We start from the raw sequence: 23,264 nt of genomic DNA, 5'->3' as shown, positions 1-23,264 counted from the left end.
AATTGAATGTTTAAAAATAAAATTTGATCAGATAGAAGAAGTTAAAGACATTTGTCGTTGTTCAGTTCGTTTCATGCTTGTGAAAGACATATGTACGTAGGAAGCAGTTTCCGTTTTCTCTAGCATATGCTGTCTCTATTCACAAGTCTCAAGGATTGACTGTAGATAGTGCTTTTGTAAACATTGGTTCTACTGTGTTCAAAGAAGGTATGGCATATGTTGCTTTGTCACAAGTGAAAACATTATCTGGTTTATTTATGATAGACTTTGATGACTCAAAAGTTAGTGCTGATACAAACTTTGTAAAGGAGTATAACAGATTAAGAAGAACCTATGCTCCTCATTTAGGTCAGTATCCTGTGATTGAAAAACATGTTGTTTGTCGGAAAAGGAGATTTGAGAATATCTGTAATGTGGATGAACAGAACAAAAAAAAAAAGGACAGTGATGTGATAGCAAGGAAAAAGAAAAAGGACAGTGTTGAAGAGGTTGTTGGTTGCCATTTTGAAAATAGCTCTGGTGTCAACTGCTATGCAAATGTAGTGCTGAATGTTGTATTTTATCTTGAAAAGTTGCTAGAACAGATAATAGTAAATCATGGAAAAAGATTGTGTTCTCTGCTGAGTCTCCTTTTTGAGAAGCTGAGTACTGATAAAACTGAAATAGAAAGTGCTACTGATGTTAGAAATCTTTTAGATGCATGTTGTGGTTCTACACAGTTTAAAGAAAATGTCCAGCAAGATGCTCAGGAATTCTTAATATATATTTTGAGTGTACTAGAAGATGAAGGAGTAGAAGTAGAAAACTTATTTGGTGTCTTTTACAAATGGGAACATTGCTGTGAAAACTGTATGAACACATGTAGTAGTAATGTTGATTCAGAAAGGTTCATATTTTTACCATTACCACAAAGTAAATCAGTGACTTTTAGTAAATTAGTTAAAGATGCCAATCACAACATGGAATGTTCTGAATGTAAATCAGACATGTTTTCTACATTATTTTTACAGAAATATGGTCAGTATGTAATTTTAATGATGCAACGTTGTAGAGCTGATGGTTCAAAATTGGATACTTTAATAAAGAAGTTTATAGGACAACAATTATCAATTTCTGGAAAAACTTTTGTTACAGTTGCAATAATTTTTCATGAAGGACCTACTGCAACTTCTGGACATTACACAGTTTATCTTAAATGTGAAAAAGGCTGGACACTGTGTAATGATTCCCAATTGATTTTCAAGCAACGTTTGCCTTATGATTTACCCAATTCTTACTTAATTTTTCTGAAACCTAAATTTTGAAAACTAAAAACTGCATCTGAAGAAAGCATTTTTTGTAATTGTAAAGGATTATAATTGAAGATATCACTTAAAAAGGATTTTGAAATTACTATTTGGCCTAAAGGAAAAGTAATAAAAACAATTGTGGACTCCTTTGACAGAAATTATTTGGCATGTGTGCTTTTGCGACAAGGTTTAAAGACGGTTTGTCTAGAAAATTTTTATTCATCTAGAGAAGTACTTGTAATATATATGTAATATTTCTAACAAGGTATATTTTAGTGAGGAAAGTTTTAGGGCTTTTTTAAAGCAATCTTTCAGATTGTTTTTTTTTTGCCCGCTGTTAAATGATGAATACAATTGTTTTCACTAGTTTAAGTGAAAAATTAAAAATTCTGAAAACAGCAAAAAAAGGGCAAAAAATTGCTTTGTAAAATATGTAAAAACATGTAATGCTTTTTGTAATGTATGATTGAATATTAATACTTATTTTCTTTTTTTGCAGAACTGGAAAGAAAAAATAAAAAAAAAATTCTGTTCCTTTGCAAAATACTTTAAAAAAATTTCTTTTCGAAATTTTTTTTTTTTTTGAAAATAAGTGAAAAATATTAGTATTACTCAATCCTCCCTTTTCATGCTTCCATTTCTTCACCTCTTTTTGTACATTAAATTTAAAAAAAAAAAATAATAAGTTTTTTAAAAAACACCTTGGGTGCGCGCACCCCAAAAAAAAATACAAAAAAAAATCCCTCAAAAATTTTTTGGGGGGTTTAGTTTATAAGTGGCTCTTAAAAGAGCCCTTGAGTTAATGGAGGGAAACAGGAAGAGAAAAATGAAAAAAAAGAAAAAACATCTATGGCCTACTTGCACTCATGGGCATCAAATTTTCTCTGAATGAGATCAAGACTGGTCTCACCCACAGAAATAAGTTTACCGCAATCAGTGCAGCATGTGGACAACCTAGCCAAACAAGGTGGTCCAAAAAGAGGTGTGGAAGAAGGCAAAGGCACCACTGCAGAAGAAGTGCTCGGCTGAGCTGCTGAAGATGTCGTCGGTAGAGCAGGTGGAGGGTTTGCTCCAGAAGCTCGACGAAAAGATACTGGATGCATTGCCTCAACATGCCTCGTCTTGTGTGTATGCTAAAAGAATATTTCTTGTTAGCATTCCCACGTGATAAGACTTTTTGACACAATGTACAAGTAACTTTCGGTGCATTTACCTTTTTTTGTCCCTCTGGGAAAGTAAAAAACTGCCATATAAAGCTGTCTTTCTGCTTCCTGTTCCTCTGCCTCTCAAGAGTGTCCTGCTCAGTGTCTGAAGATGGTTGCTGTTCAGCCATTGTATCTCAACAACAGAATAGCTCCTTCTCCAAAGGAATCAGAACTAATAATGAGGGGAGTAGGTGTAGTTTGGGAAGAATCTGGATCTGAAAGTACTTCAAACCAATCAAAAGTGATGATTCTTGATCACATGACTTGCCATGAGGGGATTGGGTGTGGTGTTGAAACAATCAGAAACTGAAAGTAATGATAACCAATAAGAAGTGCTGTTTTATTATGCATAAACCCGAGGTGCGCGCACTGCGCAAGCTCCGAGCGTGCACCTCGTGATTACGTATGCACGAACGCGTAGGAGCGCATGTGCATACGTCATAAGCGCGTACCTAGCGCGCATACGTTGAATACGCGTATACGCGACCGTTATTGCGCGTAATTTTAGCATATGCGGAAGTAAACCGCGTGGAGCGCGTAGGACGCACGAACGCATGCGTACGTACGCATACGTACTGGGTGCGCGCTCCCAGCGCGCACTATGACGTATATTTGCGTACGTAAATAACGTACGACGGTATTCATAAAAAACTAACGAAATTGTACTAGGAGCGCGCTCAGAGCGCGCACCCCAAGAATTTATATATAAAAAAAAAAAAAGTGGAGAAAAATTAATTGCAAAAATTTAAAAAACTATTCAACTTTATCCTAATTTAATTTTTTTTTAAAAAGCAAAAACAAATAAAAAAGATACAGATAATATATAAATGAATACATAGGAATTTTATTTTTAATAAAAAAAATATTTTTTAATTAAATAATACAAAAATTAGCATTTAAAAAACCGTACAAATTCACTGAAAAAACCAAAGGTTTCACACACGTTATAGTTAGGAATTAGCATTTAAAAAACCTTGCAAATTCACTGAAAAAACCATAGGTTTCACACATGTTATAGTTAGCTGGACATTTCACTCGTGAAAAACCAATGAAATTCCCCCGTTATAGTTGGTTCAGCTAACTATAACTCGCGCCCCCGCAATGCTCTGCTGATGACGTCACATATTACATCACTCATGACATGGTCAGTGACATCACTCATGACATCACTGATGACATCTCAAATGACATCACTGATGACATCATCCTTGTGACAGAGTGGCAGACCTCCTCTCACCCTATTATAACCTTTGATACACACATTCAAAAATAGCGACTAACATTTTCAAAAAAATGGACATACCAATACCAGTTACAACAACCTCTTGAGTTATTCTAAGATCCACATACACATCCACTCATTCACCAACAGTCCTATACAGTCACTCATACATGTACTCACTCATCATATGTACTCATACACCTATACATCCTGTTACACAATGCCACTCATCCACAGAGTTACTCACACACATAATCACTCATGCTAATAAAGGAAGAAACATACATTTACTTGCATATACATTTATACACACACCACCACACTTACTTCTACGGGAACTTACACATACTTAGTCTTTTAAACAATCACTTATAGAAACACATACTTATTCATACAGGAACTCTTTCAATCTCTCACTCTCACATATACTCACTTATATACACCAACAGTCACATATACTAGTTTAAAACATATGTAGTTACTAATAAAGACACTATTGAGACAGTCTTTAACTCACTACCACACCCATACAGACACTCATCCACCCATACAGTCCTGCACACATGCTGTCTTCAACACATACAAAGAGAGAGTCACTCAGTCATGCACCTATGCACTACGTAATACCCCCCACCGAACCATGCAGACACTCAGACTGATACTCAAAAAACCAACTAATAACCTATATAGACACCCATGTAGCTACTCACCAACCCATGCAGCCACTTATACACAAAGTGAGAGACTGATAAAGATATTTACATATTTAAACATGGAACTGGTAAAAGTTTCTTAACAAAAGTCATCAGAAGCTACCTACAGCAAAAAACAGCTTCAAATTTGTCTTGTGTGGTAACTGCTCCAACTGGGTTAGCAGCCTATAACATAAAAGGAATTACCTTACATCGCTTGCTAATGTTACCAGTGGAGCATGAGAACAAAATAGAATACCACAAGCTAACTGGAGAAGCATGCCTCGAAGTTTCAAGAGTGTTGAAGAAGATGCAAGTTCTCATTATTGATGAGGTGAGCATGGTTTCAAATTTAATGCTTGCCTTTGTGCATTTAAGAATGCAACAAATTCTTAAGAGAGACTATGACGTGTTATTTGGAGGTAAACACGTCATAGTTTTTGGGGATCTTCTGCAGCTCACTCCAGTTAAAGGACAACCAGTGTTTAATACTGTGACACATGAAGACACGAAGAAGTCATTAGGAAGCATTGGTAATGCGAATATTTGGTCGTTCTTTGAGTACAAAGAACTCACTACCAATATGAGACAAGCAAACGACGAAGATTATGCAAGTATTCTGAAAGATATCAGAATTGGACTACTCACAGAAGTTGGCAAAAAAGCATTACAGTGTCGGTTGCTACATAACTTATTTCCAAATGAAGAAATAGTTGCAGAGAAAATATACCAGAACATTGCAGAAAAAAATACTGTAATCTGCTTAATGCCAACACTACGTGAGTGCTCAATATTCAATGAGGAACTTTTGAAGTTGGAAAAGGAAGAGATTAAGAAAATGGAAGCAGAGGACAAAATTCAGCATGAAAGAATTACTTTTACATTAACAGGCAAACTGAAAAATAAATTGGATTCACTAGAGAAGAATGTTTGCATGAATTGTCGAGTGATTTTAAGGAGAAATTTGGATGTAGAAAAAGGTTTAGTGAATGGAGCTATGGGAAGAGTTGTGGGTTTTATTAATTACCAGAAAAAAGATGGAATTGAATGTTTAAAAATAAAATTTGATCAGATAGAAGAAGTTAAAGACATTTGTCGTTGTTCAGTTCGTTTCATGCTTGTGAAAGACATATGTACGTAGGAAGCAGTTTCCGTTTTCTCTAGCATATGCTGTCTCTATTCACAAGTCTCAAGGATTGACTGTAGATAGTGCTTTTGTAAACATTGGTTCTACTGTGTTCAAAGAAGGTATGGCATATGTTGCTTTGTCACAAGTGAAAACATTATCTGGTTTATTTATGATAGACTTTGATGACTCAAAAGTTAGTGCTGATACAAACTTTGTAAAGGAGTATAACAGATTAAGAAGAACCTATGCTCCTCATTTAGGTCAGTATCCTGTGATTGAAAAACATGTTGTTTGTCGGAAAAGGAGATTTGAGAATATCTGTAATGTGGATGAACAGAACAAAAAAAAAAAGGACAGTGATGTGATAGCAAGGAAAAAGAAAAAGGACAGTGTTGAAGAGGTTGTTGGTTGCCATTTTGAAAATAGCTCTGGTGTCAACTGCTATGCAAATGTAGTGCTGAATGTTGTATTTTATCTTGAAAAGTTGCTAGAACAGATAATAGTAAATCATGGAAAAAGATTGTGTTCTCTGCTGAGTCTCCTTTTTGAGAAGCTGAGTACTGATAAAACTGAAATAGAAAGTGCTACTGATGTTAGAAATCTTTTAGATGTATGTTGTGGTTCTACACAGTTTAAAGAAAATGTCCAGCAAGATGCTCAGGAATTCTTAATATATATTTTGAGTGTACTAGAAGATGAAGGAGTAGAAGTAGAAAACTTATTTGGTGTCTCTTACAAATGGGAACATTGCTGTGAAAACTGTATGAACACATGTAGTAGTAATGTTGATTCAGAAAGGTTCATATTTTTACCATTACCACAAAGTAAATCAGTGACTTTTAGTAAATTAGTTAAAGATGCCAATCACAACATGGAATGTTCTGAATGTAAATCAGACATGTTTTCTACATTATTTTTACAGAAATATGGTCAGTATGTAATTTTAATGATGCAATGTTGTAGAGCTGATGGTTCAAAATTGGATACTTTAATAAAGAAGTTTATAGGACAACAATTATCAATTTCTGGAAAACTTTTGTTACAGTTGCAATAATTTTTCATGAAGGACCTACTGCAACTTCTGGACATTACACAGTTTATCTTAAATGTGAAAAAGGCTGGACACTGTGTAATGATTCCCAATTGATTTTCAAGCAACGTTTGCCTTATGATTTACCCAATTCTTACTTAATTTTTCTGAAACCTAAATTTTGAAAACTAAAAACTGCATCTGAAGAAAGCATTTTTTGTAATTTTAAAGGATTATAATTGAAGATATCACTTAAAAAGGATTTTGAAATTACTATTTGGCCTAAAGGAAAAGTAATAAAAACAATTGTGGACTCCTTTGACAGAAATTATTTGGCATGTGTGCTTTTGCGACAAGGTTTAAAGACGGTTTGTCTAGAAAATTTTTATTCATCTAGAGAAGTACTTGTAATATATATGTAATATTTCTAACAAGGTATATTTTAGTGAGGAAAGTTTTAGGGCTTTTTTAAAGCAATCTTTCAGATTGTTTTTTTTTTGCCCGCTGTTAAATGATGAATACAATTGTTTTCACTAGTTTAAGTGAAAAATTAAAAATTCTGAAAACAGCAAAAAAAGGGCAAAAAATTGCTTTGTAAAATATGTAAAAACATGTAATGCTTTTTGTAATGTATGATTGAATATTAATACTTATTTTCTTTTTTTGCAGAACTGGAAAGAAAAAATAAAAAAAAAATTCTGTTCCTTTGCAAAATACTTTAAAAAAAATTCTTTTCGAATTTTTTTTTTTTTAAAAAAATAAGTGAAAAATATTAGTATTACTCAATCCTCCCTTTTCATGCTTCCATTTCTTCACCTCTTTTTGTACATTAAATTTAAAAAAATAAATAAATAATTTTTTAAAAAACACCTTGGGTGCGCGCAGGGTGCGCGCACCCCAAAAAAAATACAAAAAAAATCCCTCAAAAATTTTTGGGGGGGTTTAGTTTATAAGTGGCTCTTAAAAGAGCCCTTGAGTTAATGGAGGGAAACAGGAAGAGAAAAACGAAAAAAAAGAAAAAACATCTATGGCCTACTTGCACTCATGGGCATCAAATTTTCTCTGAATGAGATCAAGACTGGTCTCACCCACAGTAATAAGTTTACCGCAATCAGTGCAGCATGTGGACAACCTAGCCAAACAAGGTGGTCCAAAAAGAGGTGTGGAAGAAGGCAAAGGCACCACTGCAGAAGAAGTGCTCGGCTGAGCTGCTGAAGATGTCGTCGGTAGAGCAGGTGGAGGGTTTGCTCCAGAAGCTCGACGAAAAGATACTGGATGCATTGCCTCAACATGCCTCGTCTTGTGTGTATGCTAAAAGAATATTTCTTGTTAGCATTCCCACGTGATAAGACTTTTTGACACAATGTACAAGTAACTTTCGGTGCATTTACCTTTTTTTGTCCCTCTGGGAAAGTAAAAAACTGCCATATAAAGCTGTCTTTCTGCTTCCTGTTCCTCTGCCTCTCAAGAGTGTCCTGCTCAGTGTCTGAAGATGGTTGCTGTTCAGCCATTGTATCTCAACAACAGAATAGCTCCTTCTCCAAAGGAATCAGAACTAATAATGAGGGGAGTAGGTGTGGTTTGGGAAGAATCTGGATCTGAAAGTACTTCAAACCAATCAAAAGTGATGATTCTTGATCACATGACTTGCCATGAGGGGATTGGGTGTGGTGTTGAAACAATCAGAAACTGAAAGTAATGATAACCAATAAGAAGTGCTGTTTTATTATGCATAAACCCGAGGTGCGCGCACTGCGCAAGCTCCGAGCGTGCACCTCGTGATTACGTATGCACGAACGCGTAGGAGCGCATGTGCATACGTCATAAGCGCGTACCTAGCGCGCATACGTTGAATACGCGTATACGCGACCGTTATTGCGCGTAATTTTAGCATATGCGGAAGTAAACCGCGTGGAGCGCGTAGGACGCACGCACGCATGCGTACGTACGCATACGTACTGGGTGCGCGCTCCCAGCGCGCACTATGACGTATATTTGCGTACGTAAATAACGTACGACGGTATTCATAAAAAACTAACGAAATTGTACTAGGAGCGCGCTCAGAGCGCGCACCCCAAGAATTTATATATAAAAAAAAAAAAAGTGGAGAAAAATTAATTGCAAAAATTTAAAAAACTATTCAACTTTATCCTAATTTAATTTTTTTTTAAAAAGCAAAAACAAATAAAAAAGATACAGATAATATATAAATGAATACATAGGAATTTTATTTTTAATAAAAAAAATATTTTTTAATTAAATAATACAAAAATTAGCATTTAAAAAACCGTACAAATTCACTGAAAAAACCAAAGGTTTCACACACGTTATAGTTAGGAATTAGCATTTAAAAAACCTTGCAAATTCACTGAAAAAACCATAGGTTTCACACATGTTATAGTTAGCTGGACATTTCACTCGTGAAAAACCAATGAAATTCCCCCGTTATAGTTGGTTCAGCTAACTATAACTCGCGCCCCCGCAATGCACTGCTGATGACGTCACATATTACATCACTCATGACATGGTCAGTGACATCACTCATGACATCACTGATGACATCTCAAATGACATCACTGATGACATCATCCTTGTGACAGAGTGGCAGACCTCCTCTCACCCTATTATAACCTTTGATACACACATTCAAAAATAGCGACTAACATTTTCAAAAAAATGGACATACCAATACCAGTTACAACAACCTCTTGAGTTATTCTAAGATCCACATACACATCCACTCATTCACCAACAGTCCTATACAGTCACTCATACATGTACTCACTCATCATATGTACTCATACACCTATACATCCTGTTACACAATGCCACTCATCCACAGAGTTACTCACACACATAATCACTCATGCTAATAAAGGAAGAAACATACATTTACTTGCATATACATTTATACACACACCACCACACTTACTTCTACGGGAACTTACACATACTTAGTCTTTTAAACAATCACTTATAGAAACACATACTTATTCATACAGGAACTCTTTCAATCTCTCACTCTCACATATACTCACTTATATACACCAACAGTCACATATACTAGTTTAAAACATATGTAGTTACTAATAAAGACACTATTGAGACAGTCTTTAACTCACTACCACACCCATACAGACACTCATCCACCCATACAGTCCTGCACACATGCTGTCTTCAACACATACAAAGAGAGAGTCACTCAGTCATGCACCTATGCACTACGTAATACCCCCCACCGAACCATGCAGACACTCAGACTGATACTCAAAAAACCAACTAATAACCTATATAGACACCCATGTAGCTACTCACCAACCCATGCAGCCACTTATACACAAAGTGAGAGACTGATAAAGATATTTACATATTTAAACATTACTCACTAAGCCATGTATTCACTAAGATACACTTAATCAGTCAGTTATACAATCAATTTTTCAAAAACAAATCATCCATTGAGACACTTATATACCCATTTATTCTTCCATCGACCTTGAGATATACATATATAAAACATATTTAATTTTCAGAAAAACACACATTCACTGGATGATGTCATCAGTGATGTCATTTGAGATGTCATCAGTGATGTCATGAGTGTTGTCACTGACCATGTCATGAGTGATGTAATATGTGACGTCATCAGCAGTGCATTGCGGGGGCGCGAGTTATAGTTAGCTGAACTAACTATAACGGGGGAATTTCATTGGTTTTTCACGAGTGAAATGTCCAGCTAACTATAACATGTGTGAAACCTATGGTTTTTTCAGTGAATTTGCAAGGTTTTTTAAATGCTAATTCCTAACTATAACGTGTGTGAAACCTTTGGTTTTTTCAGTGAATATATATATATATATATATATATCACGCTCACTCTCCGTCTTGCTTCCCTTGCACTCACGATCGGGTGCTGTGATGCGCGGTGACGGACACCGCGTGGATTTAAAATCCACGGCTTGCGGTATTCAAAGATATACCAGCACTCGCAGGAACATAACAACTCCAAATTTAATCGGAAGAAGTATACACAGTTAGACACGTTTCGGCTTGCCACCTTTGTCAATAGAGGCCGGCGCCAACATGCCACAGATTTAAATACAGCAGTGTTAGTTGACATAGACAGAGGACACCTTGACTTGCTTCAGTCAGGGTGTCAGCCATTGTTAAACGGGTGACTCAATACAGGATAAACTCAAATTGTTCAAATCTTAAACAAACTATCTTATTGAAAGTCGCATATTATGAACTTTTATGGCATGCATTGTTATTTTGCCCTGAATGGGCTTGAGTAATACATGAATTATGTATAGATTCTATACCTTTTCCTGATATATCAGTGAGAATGGAGGTACTGGATATTACATCAATCTCGCCCTGGATGGGCTAATCCTCTGTCTACAACATCTAAAATTAAAGGTGTATTGCCTCCCTCATGTATGAGTACCCCAACAACTTTCCAATCACTTTGTTGTCACAATACCGCACAAGCTTCCAGAATCACATTAATATAGAAAACGTTATAAATGTACAGCCATTTCTTCCCCATTATTGAGACCACCTGGCCTCTTCGTCTGATTGTCAATGATGTATCGTGACTCCAGTCTACGTAATTGTAATTGCCTGTTGCCCCCTCTGACATTCATGGGCACTTGGTCCATACAGAAGAAACTCAAAATATCTCTATTACTCTGATGAAACACCTCAAAATGCCTCGCCACCGGATAGGTGGGATCCCTGTTCTGTATGGCCCTGAGATGTTCCAAAAGTCTAATCTTAGTGGGATGAATGGTACTTCCAATGTAGCGCAACCCACACGGACACACCAAAGAATATACCGTGTGGGTAGTGTTACAGTTCATCAGACTCTTTATTTTTCTCGGTTCTCTCATTCCTGGTACTCTGTACTCCAGTACTTTCTTGCTGTTTCTGCAGGCCCTACATTTGAGACATGGGTAAAATCCCATAAATTTGCCAACTGGTGGGACTTTACTATCATTCTCACAATGGCTCTGAACTAGTGTAGTGCTTAGGGATTTTGCTCTTCTGAACGTTAGCAGGGGTGCCTTTGGCAGATCCTTCCCTATCACTGGGTCGGATCTTAAAATGTGCCAATTTTTTGCAAAGATCTTCCTAATTTCCACCGCATCACCTGAATAGTCTGTGATCATCCTTAAACTATTGGTTTTGGTGTCCTTTACCCTTTCTTTTTCTTCCATACCCACCGTGCTACCAGCTAGCAAGTCTTTTCTAGGTTTCCTTTCTGCTTTAGACATGGCTTCCTCTAGAGTCTCTCTACGATAGCCTCTCACTCTGAATCTATTCATGCTATCCTTAGCTGCTGTTGTGAAGTCACAGAGGCGTGTGCAATTCCTTTTAATTCTTAATAGTTCGCCATATGGGATGCTAGTTATTGTTTTCCCCGGATGGCAACTGCCTGCATGCAGTACGGAATTCCCTGCAGTCGGTTTCCGCTTGCAGGAAACACCTTTAGATCCAAAAGTTTACAGCTTCCGTGCTCACTTCACCTGTGAATTTGAGATTGAGGTCATTCGTGTTAAGAACGTCAATATATTCTCTGGCTGGTTGTTCTGTGCCTCTATAGATGATAAATAAGTCATCTATGTATCTATTCCAGCTTAAAACCCTATGGGTTCACTGTGTGTTTCTCGCTGTTGCCCAGGCCACCTGCTCCTCCCACCAGCCCACGAAAAGATTTGCATAACTGGGGGCGAAGCAGGTGCCCATCGCAGTACCGCGTATCTGTTTGAATAGTTGGTCCTGGAACAGGAATATATTATTCCACAGACAAAATTCCACAAATTCTATTATCATCTTGTTATGTTCAGCTAGATTCATAGGTTTCCTTCCTAAAAACCATCTCACTGCTTCTAAAACTTACATATATATGCCTATCCGAGTAATTAATCGGGGACAGGAGGTCAAGAAAAAATCTACCATCAAATGCAGCAGTGAAAATGAAACACTTACGCTCATCTGAAAAAATCAAACATGTCCCATCCACTCTGGTTCATGTAAACATGATGCAACAAAAGGTTCGGTTTAGAGTGGAAAAATGTGATTTGTGTCCATCTTGCATTTTGGGCCCTTTCCTGTCACAGGCAGTAAGCCTTCCCACACAAGGGAGGCACAATGTTTATAGAGTGATTTGTGGGAAGACTGGGGGAAAGAAGTTTGTGGCTTCCCACAGTTTCTTGAACTTTCTGATCACAGACATATAAGTAAAATGTATTTTTTTATGTTTCAATCTGTTATATTTGTTTTAGAAGATAAATGATACAACAAACATCTGACCTACATCCATCGGCTAGTGAGGTGCAACAAGGGGATGACAGGGTAACAAGTGGAGAGGAAAAACAGCATGTAGGTTGGAGAGAAAGGGAGAGGGAAAAGTATAAAGAGAGGACATTAGAGGATGGATGGAGTTCGCTCGACAGCTCCCAAAAGTAGAGTGGATAAGATGTTCAGGCTGATGGCAGATAGCATAAGGTAAGTCTTTCCATCTATACCTCAACCAGTGCTATGTTCCATGTGAGTAAATTGGAATATTCGTAGATATGCTGGGCAAGTTACTTCCCTGAATTCGTGAGATAGAATCAGTATACCTGGCCCCAAAACACTATTAAATTACACCAGTTTGCAGTCCAACGCTGTTACCAGTTATTCCATGCCGAGGAGTTCCTACAGTTTGTGTAGCCAGTCCAGCCATGTTGGCATTTTATCTGTGCACCACCTGGAAAGTATGACTTGCTTGGCTGCACAAAGGGTAAATGTGATAGCCCGTCCCCTCGATGACTGTAGAGGCTATGTTAGTGCATTGGAGAGGCCTAGTAAAATGTAGCTGGGAAACCTGAGGAGGTCAGTTTTTTACAACTCATTAATGTTTGTCAGGACATCCATCCAGTATTGTAGTTTGCCAGAGAATGTGTGTCAATGTACATAGGAGTCCTCATTGCCTCCAACAATTAGTGTCCCCTCCCTGCTTCCATTTATCCAGTCTAGCTGGTGTGTAATACCAATTGTGTGTAATTTGGAGTAACATCTCTTTGCCGGATGCACTACAAGCAGAGTTATGGGCTCAGTGTAATGGAGGCGTAGATTTTAGAAAGAAGGCTTTTGTCCATGTGCCTAGTGAGGAGCCACTTCTCAAATTATGTAAGGGAACAATATCGATGGTGACATATTGGTAGTGTGCACTGGAAGAAATGCCATAGTAAGATTGGATCTGCGCAAAGTTCAGAAGACTGTCTTGATCAAATGAGTGCCTCAATCTCCTACAATTGGCATTTTGCCACTGCAAGAAAGTGGCCCCCTGAAGAGCCGGGAGAATGTAGGGAATCCCCATGATCCATGTCTCGGGTGAGTTGCAAGTGGAGAGCTTTCTTGTCACTTGCACCTTATCCCAGGTTCCCATTGTCGCCCGAGTTACAGGAGAGATATAATCCTCTGGTGGCCAATGGGGCCTGTGTAGCCAAGGCACCTTTGGGATATAGATCCTAGCCACTGTCTGGTCAATAAAGCACCAGTGCTTCTCTGTAAGAGGTCTAGACCACTCCACCTCCACCAAGAATCTAAGTTGTCCACCCTGATAGTATCGTTCCGAATGGGGAATGGCTAAGCCACCCTCTGCTGAGGTGAATTGTGCTTGTTTTTTGGTGATGAATGCCTTTTTTAATTTTGAAAAACTCTTCAGCAAGGTACTTTACATAGAAAAATGCGGGCATATAAATTACCTAACAAATTGTGCAATTAAAATTTTACAAAAATTTAGCATTTACCAAAATATGCTCATCCATTAGATTTTGCAGTTTACTAATTACTTGTTGGGGGGCTACAGCAACAATGTATGCATAACATAGAGTATCCTAGGCAGTAAAGACATTTTGACTGCTGCTAGCTTACCCAACCAAGAGAGGTGTTACACTTTCAGGAATGTGGATTGGATTGGGTGGTAGAGAGAAGCACTATGTCGTTGTGGATTGGATTGGGTGGTAGAGAGAAGCACCATGTAGTTGTGGTACGCTACGCCACAGGGTATATGTGCAGACCCAGGGACATGAACTGATGTGTGACCAAGGAGAAGGGAAAAAGGCATTCAAGCTTAAATTGGTCAGCTTTTGGGAGAGTAATGCTAAGTGCTTGGGATTTCTGAAGGTTTTACCTTAAAGCCAGATGCTCTTCCAAATGCTTCCAAATCCAACTCCTGCATCAGCATGGGAAGGGAGGCGAATGGCTTTGTAACGCCATCCACATACAGAGCAAAGTTTATGTTCCCTACCCCCCGCTGTGATGCCTGCAACATTTGTGCGTTTGCATATTCTTTCTATGAACGGCACCACATAGATGGAAAAGAGGAGCAGGGACAGTGGGCAGCCCTGCGACTTTCTCAAGCTACTGCCTGACCTAGGGCCCCAAATCCACAGCTACCAATAATGGGAAAAATTTCAGTTTTGAGAGGAAAAATGTGAGGCGTACATGTTACATTTTGGCCCATTTCATGTTGCGGGCACTAGGCCTACCCACACAAGTAAGGTGCCATTTCTATTGGGAGTCTCGTGAGAATGCTGGGTGGTAGGAGGTTTGGGGCTCCCCACAGATTCCAGAACTTTCCATCACAGAAATATTAGGAGGATGTGTTTTGTTAGTCAAAACTAAGGTTTGCAAAGGATTCTGGATAAAAGATCTGGTGAGGGAAACACAAGTCATCCCACCCTGGATTACCCTGGGTGTCTACTTTTCAAAAACATACAGTTCTGCTAGGTTTCCCTAGGTGCTGCCTAACTTAGGGCCCAAAATCCACAGCTACCCACATTGGGAAAAAAGGGTCAGTTTGAGTGGTAAAATGTGAAGTATCCATGTAGGAATTTGGCCCATATCCTGTTGAGGGCACTAGTGCAAGTACAAGTGAGGAACCATTTTTATCGGAAGACATGTGGGAAGATAGAATAGTAGAGTATTTGTTGTTACAAATTGAATTTCATTGCATTTGTGCCTTCCAAAAGTAAGCAATTGTGTAAGAAAGATGAGATTTTGCAAAATCTCCTCAAAATCACATGCTTTTATGGGTACCCAAAAATTCATTATCATTAATGTACAAGTAATCGTTGCTGCTAAACTCCATATCTTGAGACCATTTCAGAAATACTTAGATTTCCTTGATATCTATTTTTCACAACAAATTTCACCACATTGAAAAACCATTGTACTGTGCAGGTCAGTTGATGGGTCTGAGTACCTCGAGTTCTTGGAGAACCTACAAGCACTAAATACCACCAGAAGGGTCTAGCGAATATAATGATGTATTGCTTTTGTAAATTGGCCATCATGAAGAAAAGTTCCAGATGAAAACGGTGGCAACAGAGGCCGTTTTCTCCTACTCGTTTTCAGCATTTCCTCATTTTAACAGTTTGTTTCTTTGGAAAAACCTCGAAGGATCCACACATTTGACCCCTTGCTGAATTCAGAATCGAACCTACTTTTTGGAGATCTTAGATTTCCTAGATACCCATGGGTTTCACTTTGGTTTCCTCCACAAACTGTAAGTAGGCTGAAAGCACAAAAAATAGGAAAAAAGTGTCACCCCTTTGAAAAGTGCCAAAACTGTGGTCAAAAGTACGTTTTTTGATTCAACTCTTCATATTCCTGAAAGCGGGAAAGATGGTGACTTCAGCAAGGCAAACCTTTTGTTGATGCAGTTTTCATGAAAAAAACAGACACATTTTTTCAGAGCAGTTTTTCAATAGTTTTTCCCAGAAACTTAAAATCTACCTATATTTTCCCTATTTTCTCGGTCCCTTCTAGGGAAATCAACAAATTACAGGTATCTTTAGAACCCCTAGGATGTTGGAAAATAGGATGCAAATTTGGTGTGGATACCTTATGTGGAATAAACTGTATAGAGGCCTATGCACAAACTTGCCCAAATAGCCAATGAAGGGCTCCAGCAGTAGTGGCAGGAAAGTCCCAGTAGTTATGGGGTTAATAAGCTTCAATAAAAACAACACAAAGATTGGCCAGTAGAGTGAATGTCATGTTTTCCTCAAACGTCCAGAAATGTAATTTGCCAATTAATAACATATGTGACAATTTGTTTGACAAATTTAATTAATGCTTTATAAGAAATTGAATGCTTAAAACATATCACAAATATTCTGGATTGCATACTAACACAAAATAGCAACTAATGTGTACCTTCAAGTGGAAAGGTGCTCAGGCCAGTCACCAGGATTCTGCTGTCTCCCCGAATATCCAACCAGTACCACACCTCCTCTGGTGTCAGAAAGAAGTGAGATGGACCCTCATGGAGGACTTCCAGTTTTGTGGGGAATTACAGCATGTACTTAACACCATGGCTCTCTGTTTTTGTTGCACTCCCCCAGATGTTTTTCGCATTTGTTACTTATGTTGGGTATAATTTGGGAAAATCCGAATGATGCTGTCTCGAAGGAGGGATCGTTTCGCCAGTGGACTGTGTGTAATAGAACATCCTGGTCCCTGCAATTAAGGATCTTAGCGATTATTGTTCTAGGTGGACCTAACATGGGGGATGGCACCATGGCACTGTGTGCCCACTCCACCACAAAACAGGTGAAAAGTCAGCATCTGAGAACTTCTTCCAGAGCAATTGTTCAATGGCCAATCCTTCCACTCCCTCAGGAAGCCCTGCAAGCACCACAACCTGCAAATGACAGTGTCTGGAGCGACCCTCATCTTCCTCCGCTCTCACCTCGAGCCACTGCATCTGAGTCATCAGCGTAGCAATTGTGGACTTGAAGGCCCTGACCTCCTCCTGGAGTGTCAGGATATGTTGCTCTGTCTCTAACATCTCGGCCACCATACGTAGGCCAACACACAACAAATTTACGTCCTTAGAGACAGAGTCTATCTTGGCCTATACATTGGCACTGGAGGCCTCAATCAAAGCCAAAATCTGTGTGCCCGTAGGGGCCTGTGAGTCATCCAGGCCTCTGCCCCACTCACTTTTGGTGGGCCACCTCCTGCTCCCATGGCCATGTATTGATCAATTTCTGTCTGATGCTCCTTCCCCACCGCTACATTCTGCCCTTACCCATCTCCAGGTCAGATAAGGGTCTCTGATGCACCTAATACAAAGAAGTGCTCACACAGGGTCACCCACCTACACACTCAACAGTTATCAGTCATGTGCCGTCACTGCCCCCATCTCCAACTAGAGGCCCGCAAGTCCAACAGTGAGGGGGGCAGCCAAAGTCCACCAAGCTCACCAGAAGGCCAGTACTGCAAAGCAGGCCAGTCACATTTACTCTACAGGGTCTGAAGGGATGGCCATGGCCCTGTCACAAACTGTGGGGAAGTAAAAGTACAGCACTAGGGTAGTGGGTTCTACCCCGACTGTGGTGACCCAAGAAAATAGTGGACCAACCTGTGCATTTGAGTACAGGCCAACCCCAGGGGTCTCAGGCATAGATACATAGGTACCTGTATCCTCCCAGCCATCATCAGCCACTGCAGTTCCCTAGGCCCTCACCAGGTAGACCTAGGCCCAGTGGACCCCACACTTGTCCCAATTGCGCCCTCCACAGACATCTTTACAGCACTCCAATGCAGGTCCAGGTGGAGTCTCCCACCTGTACCAGGGCTCCTGCCCCAGTAAACGGACCACTCAAGTAGACGCTCCAGGGATATCAGGCAGCACCCCCTGGCTATCCAGCAACAAAGTCACTCCCCCCAGATCAGAAGTGCCCTCGAAGTCTCAGAGGCAGAGGATGCAATGTAGGGGCAAAACTCATGTCCACTTCAGGGGACTGCCTCCGCAACCACTAGCCACCACGTAGTACCCTCAGCACTCACCTAACACCCTACTAGTCAGCAATAGGCCTGGCAGTGCACTCACATGAACCCAATTCCCCTCTCCAGCCACAGTATAAGCACAGTACCCTCAAAACTAGCCCTGGGGGCACCACTGGCTGCAGCATGTTGTAGACACACTCAATAGTGTGTGTGTGATGGCTGTAGTATACTTCAGGATTAAACAACCGTCTGGGAGCTCACACTAAAGTTGCAGATCGGACATCTTGCCGGCCACGCCCCCCATGGTACACCAAACTACTTTTATTCCCAAATAAGGCAACATCTTTTGTTAGTGCCTAAGTTTGGGATTTGTCACAGGTCAGATCAGCGCCCAGTCAGCTACAAAACCACATGCTGGGCCAGACATGCAGCGAAGCAGAAGGTGAAAGGAACCCTGATTAGAGTAGTGCCGTCTGCCTTAGTGGAAGCGGCACTTCGCAAAATTTGGTTTTGCTGGTTTTACTAGTTTTAAATTTTTGCGGCATTCATTTTTACAGTGTGTTTTAAACTTAAATTGCACTTACCTGCTCTCGCAGAGTAAACCAGCTTCAACTCTTCTACTTTCCTGATCCACCATGGCATTGCTGATTGAGCGGAGGGAAGCAGACACTTCCCCTCACCTGACTTGGCTGACTTCCGGCGGGGGGCTGTGGGTCACAGGTCAGATCAGCGCCCGGTCAGCTACCAAACCACATGCTGGGCCCGACGCGCAGCAGACGCTTAGCGGGTGCGCCAAAGGCAAGCCCGTCTACGCCCGACTGTGCCCAGATCACGCCAAGCACCGGAAATGCTGCCCTTTTTTTCCAAATTAAAGAAACTAGGATTTAGTGTTCCGGTAGGGCTCTTCTATCTTTTAATAAAACGAATCCCTGCTGCCCCCGAGTCAATCTTAGTCAAGATCTCTCTAGTCTTCAGTGTCACAATTGTGGTTTTCAGATCACCAATCTTGAGTTGTTACCTTACGTCAAACAGGCTCACATTAACAACACTCAGCATCTCACTATTCACAAATACCACCTGGCCATGATCAACACACGGTCCTTAGTAAAGCATGCACTTGAGGTGGCGGAGCTCATTGAGAATCAACAACTTGATGCCATTTTCATCACAGAAACATGGGCTAAAAATCACTCCAGCCCTGACCTGCTAATAGCAACCCCACAAGGCTACTCATTGATAAGAGCAGACAGAGTTGGAAAAAGAGGTGGCGGTCTGGGGATAATTTACAGAAGTCACTTCAAAATTAAAATTGACTCCAAGTCTAACTCAGAATGTGAAATGTTATCTTTCAGCCTTGAATTAACTAACAACTACTCTTTTAAAGGCCTGTTCATTTATCGCCCCCCAGGCACTAGACATGATTTTCTTCAATTAATTCATATGCTAGTTGAGGGGGGGCGTGTAAGAGCGACTATACAGAACTTGGAGATTTTAACTTCCACTTAGACTGTATTGAGGATAAAGACACGGAGGCTCTTCTGGATATTATGAATGCTTTCAACCTCCCACAATTAATACATCAGTCTACTCACAACCATGGTCACATTCTGTATGCAATTTTTTCAAATAACCATTTCATTTCTGTCATAGAATGACTTCCACTTACATGGGCTGACCTCAAAGCAGTTCTTTTTGAACTGTCTATCCCCCTTCCTACTCAAAGCAGGAATGTAGATTCCAACCATTTGCCATTCTATCTCTGGTCAAAAACCAATTTTGACATTTTTAAACAACACCTGTCCTAGGCAACGTTTCCCTAGTTGCTCGACCGATATCAGGCCATAGCTGCCTATACCAATTGGCTCAATTTGGCCATCACAAAAGAGGTTAAAAAAAAATGCGACAATAAACACAAACTTAAACAATCCACACCTTTGTTTTCAGATGCTCTTTGTCTTAAAAAACAGAAGTGTAGAAAACTGGAAAGAATATGGAAATCAAATTACAATCCCCCTGACAAACTAATATATGACCATCCCCTGGCCAACTATAAAGCAGCCATAATCAGGGAAAAGTCATCCTTTTTTATGCAGCAAATAGAAGCGTCCAAGAACTCTGCAGAGAACTCTTTCAGGTCATAAACAAACTAACTAAATTACCAGAGACTAAATGTAATAACATTAGTCAATCTTTTTGTGAGGAAATAGCTTCTCATTTTCGTAATAAAGTTGAACAAATCTACAACCAGTTCTCTGCCTTCTGTGACATCAACCTTAGCATTAGTCCCATGACTGTCCAAGCTGCAGCCAGTGTAAGTCCTCCATCCAACTTCAACCAATTTTCATCTACTATCTCTGCAGATGTCCTTCACTTACTTAATTCTACAAAGTCAGGATCACCTTATGACCCGTGCCCCCCCTCCATATTAAAACAGATTTCGGCTCCGATTGCTACATTTCTAGCTAGCATCTTCAACTGAATGTTTAGCATCGGTACCTTTCCTAATCTTTGGAATAAGGCCTCTATTTTGCCACTCCTAAAGAAACCCAACCTAGACCCTGACAATCCAGCCAACTATCGTCCTATCTCTAGGTTACCCCTACCAGCCAAAATAGTGGAAAATCTGATCATCATACAACTTACACAGTTTATTCAGGAAAATCATCTGTTGGATCCTTCTCAGTTCGGCTTTAGGGCCGAACATAGTACTGAGACAGCATTAATAAAAAACCACAGATGAATTAAGAACTATCTTAGACAAAGAGAATATGCAGGACTTATTCTCCTTCACCTGTCGGCGACCTTCGATACGGTTGATCATGTCACTTTTGATAACTGCCTCAAAAAATTGGGCCTTGCTGATAAAGCCCTGGCCCTACTTCAATCATTTCTAACTGACAGAAGTCACTCACTTATGTTGGAGAAATCTTCATCCAACTCCTTCTCTCTTCCGTGCGGGGTTCCCCAGGGATCTTCTCTAAGCCCTCTGCTCTTCAATGTCTATGTTTCAGAATTGGCCCCCCTGATTAGATCTTTTGGACTTTCCCCTACATCTTATGCAGACAATACTCAAATTGTGGTGTCGGCCTCTAACAATACAGAAGTCACCATCTCTAAGTTTCACAACTGTATGAGAGCTGTTAGTGATTGGATGGGAAGGCATTGTCTCAAACTAAACTGAGAGAAAACTGAGGTGATACTCTTTGGTAATAAACCTCAATTTTGGAGCCCAGCCTGCTGGCCAGCAGAGTTGGGAACCCTCCCAACCCCAGTCCAAAAAGCAAACAAGCATTGGCATAGCCAATAGGTCTCGCTTTTGGGACCTTATAAGTATTTAGTTATGCAGCACAATATCCTAGGTGCAACAACATCAACTGCTGCATGGCTAAACAATTATAAGGTCCCAAAGGTGAGACCTATTGGCTATGCCAATGGTTGTTTGAGTCTGGGCAATGACGCTCAACATCCTGTGATTCTGGGCAAATCACTTAATCTCCCGTGCCTAACAAAACAACAAATGTGTTTAGAGTGTGTGCGATAATATGTTGCTCGTGCAAAGCCTGCTAAAATGAAATTATGTTTATTAACTTAAAGTGACCTTTATTCAAAAGCGGTCTTCGGCAAATTCGTCTTTACAACGGAAATTCAAAAGTTATTATTCATAATGTCTCTCGAAATAAGATGCTTGGGGTGGAAATGCTTTCATGAGGCCCCTCGTTTTAAGTTGAAAGTGAGGGACTCTTAGAGCGCATATTAATGGCAGTAAAGAGGGATGCCTGCAGGCCGAGCCTGTTTTAAGTTACTGGTAGATAGACTCACATTGCAGCATGAGGAAGGTGGAAACAAGAGTCTACCACTGTTCCATGCAACCTGGCTTCAGCTACAGAATTTGCCCACAGATTCAGGCAGGATGCATGGGGGCTCATTAAATCTCACCGCCAACATAGCAAGTCATATGTTTGTTTTTAACATAAGATTTTATTAGATAACAAATGTGCAGAATAAACAACACTCTAATGGTGTTGTTGCTGCTGGTGATGTGATCTTTGGGGACATTGCTCGATTACACTCCACAACTGTAGAGTTCGACTGATCTTGATTGTGAGCAGTTAGTTTACCATACTGCTTACTACTAAAATGGGAGCTTATAGGGTATTTGATTGAAGGCCTCCCTATGCCCCGCACCCAGCTATTTGGGTGTAGTTGTGCAGTCCAGGTACTGCAAGAACTGATTGGGTCAGAACGCAGATGGGTAGGGGCTAAAAGGGGGGTTTGGTTTGTGAGCCACACAAGGGTAGGAGCCATTTTAGATTGAACAGCGACAGAGCGGTGGAGTATAAGCACATTTTCTTCAATTAGTTTGGACTTGTGGGGGTTGGCATTTGATGTACCTCGAGGTTTGGGAGTAGTACAAGGGAGTGTACGGCAATAGAGAAAAGGGTAGCAATTGGTTAGGCTAGGCAGGGCAGTTCGATTTGGGTGGTGCAGTAGTAATAATTGCGGGTGGGATGTGCATTGAGGAGGCACCGCAGGGTTCTCTGCAAGACAGGCAGAGAAGATTTGCTGGGCCCATGTACTTTAGAGGTCCTAGGAGTAGCATGCGTGCCCGTCCAACAAGGCACTCAGTAGAAGGTGTGGAGGTGACCCTACTTGCCTGCTCGCCACCGCATCAGAAGATCCAGTGGAAGGCAAGAAGAGGGTGGGGAGTGGGAGATGCAATGCGAAGGGGCAGGCGGCTTACAAAAAGCACTCTGGGTGGGAAGCAATGCGGACTGAACTGTTATGGCTGCTTTACCCGTTCATTTGGAAACAAGAGAATGGCTGCAAGGGAGGGGTAGGCTCAGGAGAGATTTAGCAGCCGTTGGACGGACAGTGGTTGTGGCATTTGGAGTCTAGGAGGCACACTG

The sequence above is a fragment of the Triturus cristatus genome, chromosome 10, assembly GCF_964204655.1.
Source record: "Triturus cristatus chromosome 10, aTriCri1.1, whole genome shotgun sequence".
NCBI lineage: Eukaryota > Metazoa > Chordata > Amphibia > Caudata > Salamandridae > Triturus > Triturus cristatus.
Note: the sequence above shows the minus strand (reverse complement) of the source record.